Source organism: Diabrotica undecimpunctata, unplaced genomic scaffold (assembly GCF_040954645.1).
Source record: "Diabrotica undecimpunctata isolate CICGRU unplaced genomic scaffold, icDiaUnde3 ctg00003200.1, whole genome shotgun sequence".
NCBI classification, from domain to species: Eukaryota; Metazoa; Arthropoda; class Insecta; order Coleoptera; family Chrysomelidae; genus Diabrotica; species Diabrotica undecimpunctata.
In genome coordinates, this window is record NW_027314397.1 from 1 (window position 1) to 9,495 (window position 9,495).

Here is a 9,495-nt window from a genome sequence, read left to right on the forward strand (position 1 = left end):
CGCGCTATCTCAGAGTGATAAAGTACAGCATGTAAAATTGATGCAAATACTGAAAAATATCGGAATAGGTGACAAGGATATTTATGTCATTAAAAATTTGTACTGGAATCAAACTGCTATCGTAAAAATTGGAGATAACTTTACCGATTAAATCTCCATACAACAAGGAGTCAGACAAGGTTGCATTTTGTCGCCAACATTGTTCAATGTTTACTCGGACCAGTTATTTAAAAAGGCATTTGAGAGACAACCATATGGAATAAAAATCAACGGGGAAGTACTTAATGTGATTAGATATGTAGACGATACAGTAATTCTGTCAGATAATATTAAAGGTCTTCAAATTCTGCTTGATCGTATGCACCAGGTAGGAGAGGAAATTGGCATTAAAATAAACTCAAACAAAACCAAATTTTTAGTGTTTAGTCGTGACCCACATTCCGATGCAAAGCTTCAATTAAACGGAGTCCAAGTTGAGAACGTTCACAAAATGACATATTTGGGAACTGTGATAATGGACCAACTAGATCCAGACATAGAAATAAAACGTAGAATAGCAATGACTAAAACTACTTTTATGAAAATGGAGTCATTTCTTCGCAATAATCATCTTAGTTTAGAACTAAGACAAAGAATGGTTTAAGTGCTATGTTTGGTCCGTACTTTTGTATAGTGCAGAAGTGTGGACGCTAAAAGTATCATAAATAAGATTGAAGCATTAGAAATGTGGGTTCATAGACGAATGCTGAAGATACCTTGGACAGTAAGGAAAACTAATGAGGAAGTACTAAGGAGCGTCAACAAAGATAGAGAACTGCTAAAGACTGTTAAACATCGAAAAATGTCTTATCTGGGACATATAGTAAAAGGAAGTCGATATAAAATATTACAACTGATCCTTAAAGGTAAAATAGAGGGTCGTAGTGGTGTAGGATGAAAACAAGTTTCTTGGTTAAAAAACATTTGTGAATGGACTCAGATATCAAATGAAGGACAATTATTCCATATTGCAGAAGATCGAGAAGCCAGTGCAATGGTGATCTCCAACGTCGGATAATTCTGATATGGCACGCGAAGAAGAAGAGATCGCTTTCGAAGTTCGAAGATAACCCTCTCAACACGTTCTCCATAAGCCTGTCTCAAATTACGCAGGAGCATTACAGAGTCCAAATCGCATAACGTTGAATTGCCACAATCTAGATCCTGTGGTGAAGGCTGTCTTCTCTTTATCTACTGGTTCCATTTCTACCTGCAAGTATCTAGACTTCAAATCCAAAAATAGAAAACAATTTACTTCCAGCCAATGTATCCAACGTGGAATCGATCAGAGGCAAAGGATAACTATCTTTCTTGGTAACATTCTTCAACAAACGGTAGTCCACACAGAACCTCGTCGTTTCGTCTTTCGTCTTGACCAGGACCACCGGAGAGACCCATGGAAGACCCATGAAGATCATGTTTACCCTGGAGTAATAACAGCAATAGAAAATGATGAGGTAATGATCAATGCCATGTCAAAATCGTTTTTAAAATGACCAGAAAGACGCGACGAAATATGGTATTCGTGGGACAATGTAATTGGCGCCATAAACCCTCACAAGAAAATTTCCAGACGAGGATTGTACATTGTTTCAGAATGCGACAAATTGTGGTGGGATTAGTTTTAAACTTTATTTTTACTATTATCGTTATAATTAAGGTTATTCATTAAAATGTAGCCAAGTTCTTTACTTTTATACTTCTTTTAAAGTATCACTTTTCTAGGGTATACTTTGCCTCAAAAATTACTATAATAAGAGCTATATTACAAACCTGTTCAATAGATATTTATTATAAAAAGGTCAGATCTTTCGAGTGACGTTATATCCAGTCTAAGAAAATAAAACTAAAAAATGGTGCAAAGTAATCCCATTTTACGGTACCTCTAAAAGGCCGTATTTAAGATGCAGATTCTCTGTCACTTAGATATAAAATACTTCTAATAATAAAACTATAGAAACTCTAAAACCTGCATAGAAAATACTAGCGGACCAACTCGACATCGAGTTTTTTAAATGAAATTTTTATTTTTCGAGAAAAAGTAAGTAAAAATATTTTTATCAATAACTCAAAAACTATAAATGATAATTTCGTGAACTTACATTTTTGAACTCTACGTTGAATTCTCTATTGATTTGACTAATAAAAACTAATTTAGTTCATCAAATGTCGACATGGATATCATTTAGCAGTTAATTAAGCAGTTAATTTTGCATGCTGATCACGAATCCGGTGTCAGATTTGCTCTATCTTGACGTTTTATGCGCGTTTCGGGTCACTTCCGGTGTCGGATCGCAACCGGAAGTACATATTTAGATCGTCTCGACGAGACCTTTCGATCCATATATACATTGTGGGGTCTAAAACTTAAAGTAAATTTTAACTTCCGGTCATCTCAAAACCGGAAGTGAATTTTTGTACCAAAAGTATATCTTGACAATCTCATACGTAATACTAATAATATTCCGAAAAAATATTTTAATTATCTAATATGGTTTTTGAGTAAAGTGGTGGACAAGAAAAGGGCTTAGCGTTTTAGTATATAAGATAATTGATCCATTTATTTTACTAAGTTCTGAAAGGCTGATAGCCAGCTAAAGTGCGACTAGTCTGAGAGGTTTTTTCGGTCGGTTTTCTTGAGTCCAAATTCATATTAAAGAAAATATCCTGATGTACATTTCATATATTATTATTTGCATCAGCTAAATTTAATAATTTAATTCGGTAAAAAAGTACATTATAAAAGTTAGTACCGCGAACCGACTACATGTACACATGTTTTGTTTTAGAGGGTAACAACTTACGTCACAATAAGATATTGAACCGGTTTCCAAATTTAAATTACTTAATATTAAAATATAAAATTCAGTTACATGTAGAACCTATTAATACTTTTAAATTAACTTGATTAGTGAAATAAAAACATGAATAACCACCAATAGACCTTGATATTTTAAAGCCATCTATTTACGCTAGCAAATATACAGGGTGTACCATCAAATCCACAAGTACCAAATATTTTTATTGCTCAATAGCAGTTCAATCATCGGTGTTGAATAATAATAAATCAAAGAATGGAAAAGAAGAGTATTTTTAAAGCGTGTAAACATTTAAGGTAAGTACGTTAAGGTTTAACACTAGAAAGTCGGACGGGCTAATTTGGCCCCTGTTGCAATTTGAAGTTATTGTAGTTATTTTATTTGACACAATAATAATTTCATATTTTATGACTTTTAATTTTGATACAAAGTCTTATTTAACGCAAAAAAATATTGTTTATTAAATTTATTAAATGGATTTTCTAACAAACCTACCATAGAAGTCTGAAGGGGCCAAACTGACACTGTATTAATTATTATCGTTTTCTCGGAAATTTGACGATTTCTTTCTGTCGGATAGATAAAAGTATGTTTATGTAGGTACGTTTATTCTTAGAAGGTATTTTGTTACATACTGTTTGTTCCTTGAAAGTATTTTGTTTATTGAGCGGTTTATTAGGTTCTGCTGACTCTCGTTTCTAGAATATTGAAACATTCGTTCAATTGTGAAAATTCAAGACGACTGTAAAGATGTCTCGTCGTGGACTATCAGAGCTTGAACTTCTTGAAGAAATACGAAAAATACAAGAAGATGATTCGGGAGGTGAATCTGAATTTGCAGAAAATAATGAGTCAGACGATGAACAATACGTACCACCACAAAATAATGATTCAAGTGACTCTGATGCTTCATAGCAGTTAAAAAGTTTTATTGTACAAGACTCACCAATTTAGGTAAACACTGCTTCTACAACTCAACAGCACGAGTCGGCTAATTTTATCGTGAATCCAAGTGCATCTAAGCCAAGTCACAAGAGAAAAAGAGGTCAACAAGGAAAAACTATTTCAATCGGAGACACCGAACAATCGAAAGACGGAACAACGTGGAAAGTTATTGATTCTGGATCAGTACCTGGTAAGATTATGATTTTTGGTATCTTCATATTCATTGAATGTTTGCTCATTACAGGACGCCACGCTCAGCACAACATTTATCGAGAGGAATCAGGTCCTACGTCGTATGCAAAAAGGAACGTGAGGAACAATTGTGTGGTAAGTGCTTGGCATCTAATAATCAACGACAGCATGTTACGTCATATAAAAGAATGCACTATTGCAGAAGCACATCGATGTTTGAAAAATGACACATGGACTATAACTTTGGAAGAATTGGAGGCTGCCCTTGCTATTATGTACGCAAGAGGAGTCTACGGCGCCAAAAATTTCCCAACCAACAGCTTGTGGTCAACAGTATGGGGTCCTCAGTTTTTTAGGCAAACTATGCCACGAGACAGATTCAAGGATATTATAAAATATCTCAGATTTGACATAAAGCAAACGAGATCTGAACGATTGAAAACCGACAAATTTGCTCTAGCCTCTGCGGTTTGGAATGGATTTATAGAAAATAGTGGTGCATGTTACAAACCGGGAATAAACCTTACTGTGGACGAACAACTACTGCCTTCTAAAGCCAGGTGCCCGTTTACACAGTACATATCAAATAAGCCGGATAAGTTTGGCATACAATTTTGGCTTTTGACATGCGTGGAATCAAAATATATTGTAAATGGTTACCCTTATACTGGCACTGATTATCTACGCAAGAAAGATACAAGTGTTGGTGAACATGTTGTTTTGCGGTTAATGGAAAATCAACTGGGAAAGGGCAAAAATGTTACGACAGATAACTACTTTACATCGTTAAAATTGGCCAAGGCATTGCAAAAAAAATCAACAAGTCTTGTGGGTACTTTGAATCGCAACAGAAAGGAAGTTCCTCCAAGCGTAAAGAGTAAAAATGGAGAATTATATGTTACCCATATATTCCAGAGCGACGAAAAGATAACACTTACTGCATACCAAGGAAAGAGTCACAAAGATGTGCTTTTGTTGAGCTCATTACATCAATCAGTGGATGTTGCTGTCGATGGAAAAAACTTCCTCAAACAGTAAGTTTTTATAATAAAACAAAATACGGGGTTGATGTAGTGGACCAAATGGCGCGTCTTTATACTACAAAAGTTGCTTCAAGACGATGGCCAATGCACGTGTTTTATAACATTCTTGACTTAGGAGCAATAAATGCATGGATTATTTATAAAGAAGTTACTGGAAGTAAAATCAGTCGTCGTAAGTTTATTCTTCAGCTGTGTGAAGAATTACGGGCTCCATACCTTGCCTCCCGAAATCTGGTACTATACCCAGCACCACCGGATTTACCAACCACCAGCACTGTTACTAGCCAAAAAAGAAAAAAATGTCAGTTAAAAATGTTTTGTAAAGGAAATCATACTTCCAATGAGTGCCACGGCTGTAACAAGGCAATGTGTGGCAAATGCCAAAAACTACAAACTGTATGGTGTTCCAAATGTTTAAAATAAAACTAAAAAATTAAATCAAATTCTATCGTCAAGAGTTTATATAATTTCTTAAAACTGTTTATTTTTATTTTTTGTTTATTCCCAAATAAATAGTTAATTCTAAACTTGGTTTTTATTGATTTAGGAACTTGGGGCCAAAATGATCCCTTCGAGCTTTCTAGGTAGGTATGCTAAGCCCGACTTTCGAGCTTAGCATACCTACCTAAATAAAATATGGGGGGAAAAGTCTTGTATACGTATTGCCTAACATTTTAGCTATCGAATATTACGATAAAATACTTAATAAATAAATAAAAAAATATAAAAAATTTTAACATTGAATAAATCTTGAATATTTGATCTTATTTGAAACTGATAACTGAATAAGGCCAGTTTCATTTGTTAAAAAAATTTACGTGAATAATAAATTTTAAACCTAAGAATTAAAGAATAAATACAGAATTAAGAAACTTTTATTCATATTAAAAACAAAAATTTGTCAATACATTAAGTACATATATCGCACATTTACACACATCGAGGACATACAAATATATCCTTGTCGTCTTTTGTTAATCCTATACATTCCTCGTGGATATCCTTATTATAACAAAAACTCTTGCGCATATCAGCCATTCTATCTTCATCACACAAGAAACAGTACCATGAATCTTTTGTTAAATTTGGTTTTGGTTTTGCTGAGCTATGAGATTGTGCACTAAATAAATCTCTGGTAACTTCTTGTGCTTTTGCATTAATGGCCTGTCGACGTTTTTTGTTGATACTTTTAACTCCGGTGTAATCATCAAACCACTGGGACTAAAACTTGCATTTAGTTCTTCACATGGCTCTGTCTCACTTATTTTGGCAACTTTATTTTTATTATATTTATTTGACATGTAAACTGCATCACTATAATCCTCACTGGAAGCTGTACCAATTGTGTAAGACCTAGATGAGTCACTGTTTTCGTTTGAGATGTAAGTTTGAAAAACTTTGGTCAGTACTTTTTTTTTGGTTATTTTCCTTTTCTCACTTCTCGAGAGTGCTTTGCTTTTATTATTTTTAATAATACAGAACATACAGAAGTTAAAACACTTCACCATTGTATTTAGGTATATAAAAACATATAGTTAAAACTTTTACAAGTGTCGTCAAAGTTTAGACGGTAGCAGCACAACTTTTTTGATCTAATCAGATCATCTTCAGTGCCTTATGTACTTGAAGCTAACAATGAATTTGTGGCTATGACATCCATGTATGGGTTTACATCTTTCCAAAATTAAATTATACATAATTATATATAATTTAATTTTGGAAAGATGTAAACCCATATATGGATATCATAGCCACAAATTCATTGTTAGCTTCAAGTACATAAGGCACTGAAGATGATCTGATTAGGTCGAAAACTTTTTGCTGCTACTGTATAAATTTTGACGACACTTGTAAAAGTTTTAAATATATGTTTTTATATACCTAAATACAACGGTGAAGTGTTTTAAGTTCTGTATGTTTTTTTAAACGATGGTATACAGCCAACTACTTGGATTTTCCCATTAATTTTTTATTATTTTCAACTCTAGAGTAATGGCTATACCTCTCTGAGGAGACCTAAAGAGGTCGAAATACGTATAAGCGGCTGTCGCTGCTCTGTATCTAAACAAACAAAATAATACCGTCATTATGTCTTCTAGAAGAGGTTTATCGCAGAGAAAAATTTATGACAAAGAAAAATTTATCCCCGATATAATTTTGAATGTAGATGAAAGTGGTATATCTATCGTACAGTCAAAGTGGCTAAAGTAATTGGTTTGCATGGAAAAAGGCTGCACTGATCTTCTGAGCGTAGATCTCTCATTACAATCGTTGCCTGTATGAATGCAACTGAAATCTTCGTTCCCGCTTTAGTCATTTTTCCACGCAAGAATTTAAGCGATCAACTGAAAAAAGGGGCTCCACCGGAAATTATATTTGCGGCACATCCCTCAGGATGGATACAAGCAAATCTGTTTACAATGTGGTTCCAGCAGTTTATAGTAGTTGTAAAACCTTCGAAAGAGAATCCTGCCCTTCTCATCTTAGACAGACATTTCAATCACACCCAAAATATTGACTTAATTGATTTGACCAGACAAAACTATGTTTCAATTGTATTACTCCCACCCCATTCATTACACAAAATACAACCACTTGGTAGGATATTCATGGGACCTCTAAAGGCCATGTACAACGAAGAAATTCGACAATGGTTACGACATAGTAATCGGTCTGTTAGTGCTTATGATGTAATGGAGCTTTTTGAGAGAGCCTACATTAAATAGCAGAAGGCTGATATAGCTACAATGGCTTTAGAGTTACTGGAATTTTTTCTATTAACCGAAACATATTCACGAATCTGAATACAATGTGGAGGCATGTAAGAATCAACAGCTTGCTCCAAATTCTACCATTTCCCAGGAACTAGACGAGCAGAGACAATTAAATCCCAGTGAAACTTAAAATTGAATGGTGTTGAAGTTGACGTGGCTGTACCATCAACATCAAGAGCATCTGAGTTGAATGGTATTGAAGTTGAACTGGCTGTACCATCAACATCAAGCGTATCTGATTTAGTTGTTCCGCCAAAGTCATCTGGATCCTGTCAAGCTAACCTCTTATCCTTAGAGAAACAAAATTCTACCCAGAGCCAACCTCATAATAAACATGGAACACAACAAAAATTTTTCCATACAATCCCATTTCGTATCAACCCTATACCGAAAATTAAGAAAAGAGCTTCTACTAGAGGACGTAAAGCAACCAGTTTAGCACTTATTACTTCTCCTTACAAATCGCAATTAAAAGAGGCTGCAACAATTATAGAGGAGAAATTAGCTAAGACCAGTAAACAACCGACACGTGGTAAAGGTCGTGGTTCAAAATGTCTCCCGTTGCAAAGAAAAGAGAAAGCTAAGAAAAGTCTTAAGTTCAATGGAGAATTTAGCTCCGGAAAAGACTCGCACGACATCATATCCTCAGGTTCTTCTGAGTTAGAAATTCCACCAGGTGTATCTTCCGACGCAGTTGAAAAGGACGCGGAGTGTTTGTTTTATGTTAAATTTGCAGATGCCTGTAAAGGAGAGCGTTGGGTTAAAAGACAACTATATGTGCGATTATTGTCGTACTTGACTGTCAATTATTAAATTTTCAATGTAAAATTACAATTTTGTTCATTTAAATTGTTAGTGTTTTATTTTTAAGTTTTTCTTAAAATTTTCTCTAATTTTTCTTTAGGAGCCCACATTAGGAGACATTTCTCGAACATACAAAAATGCAATGTTCAAGAAAAAAAATTTCACGCCTACAAAACTTAATAAAAAAATATAAATAAAATAGACACATATGTAAAACATAGTAAGGTATATATTGAAAAATGTTTTATTATTTTTTTTTCAAATTTGAATTTTTTAAAATTCAAAAACAAAGTGGAGGCCCGGGTTTAGGCAACTTCCCCTATAGTAAATACTTACTTGCATTTTTTTTTTGTAGACTTGTTAAAAAAATCCGAAGAACCCAAGATTCTTTTCACATCATCAATGTTTTCGTTTTTTCCTTATACATGTATCGAAAACGTAACAGACGATAACATTATTATATCAAATAATATGACGACCTATTTTGCATCAAAATTTTTTACGGTAGTAGCTTCAGATATTTTTGCGAAAAAACTACGTAAGGATAACATCAAGTGTAACAGTTACCATCCTGGAGCAGTTAAGACAAATATTTTCAGTCAAGCGCGAAAATATATGAATATAAATATTTTTGATGTTTTGCAAATGTGTTTTGTGGACATAGTAGTTTTCTTTGCTGGACAGGTAAGGAGTATACTGTGTTATAATTTATTTTACGCTATATATCATCATCAATATTTGCTGAATATTTGCTATTTTTTGTGCATATGTGCAGTATGATTACGCTAAGTAGTTGCATCTAAAAAGTGTAGCGGTTATATTGCCTACCACATGAGTATTACTTACAGAGGGTTGAAAACTGAGGACAGAAATTACTGG

General features: G+C 34.0%; 1 long non-coding RNA gene across 1 annotated transcript; it reads left to right on the plus strand.

The window, feature by feature from the left end:
* The first annotated feature begins 2,837 nt into the window (after nt 1-2,837).
* On the plus strand, nt 2,838-9,092 carry LOC140432198 (uncharacterized). The gene is made up of 3 exons (XR_011949771.1): nt 2,838-3,154; nt 8,717-8,841; nt 8,972-9,092. It is a non-coding gene; the product is annotated as an uncharacterized lncRNA (long non-coding RNA).
* Nucleotides 9,093-9,495: the final 403 nt, after the last annotated feature.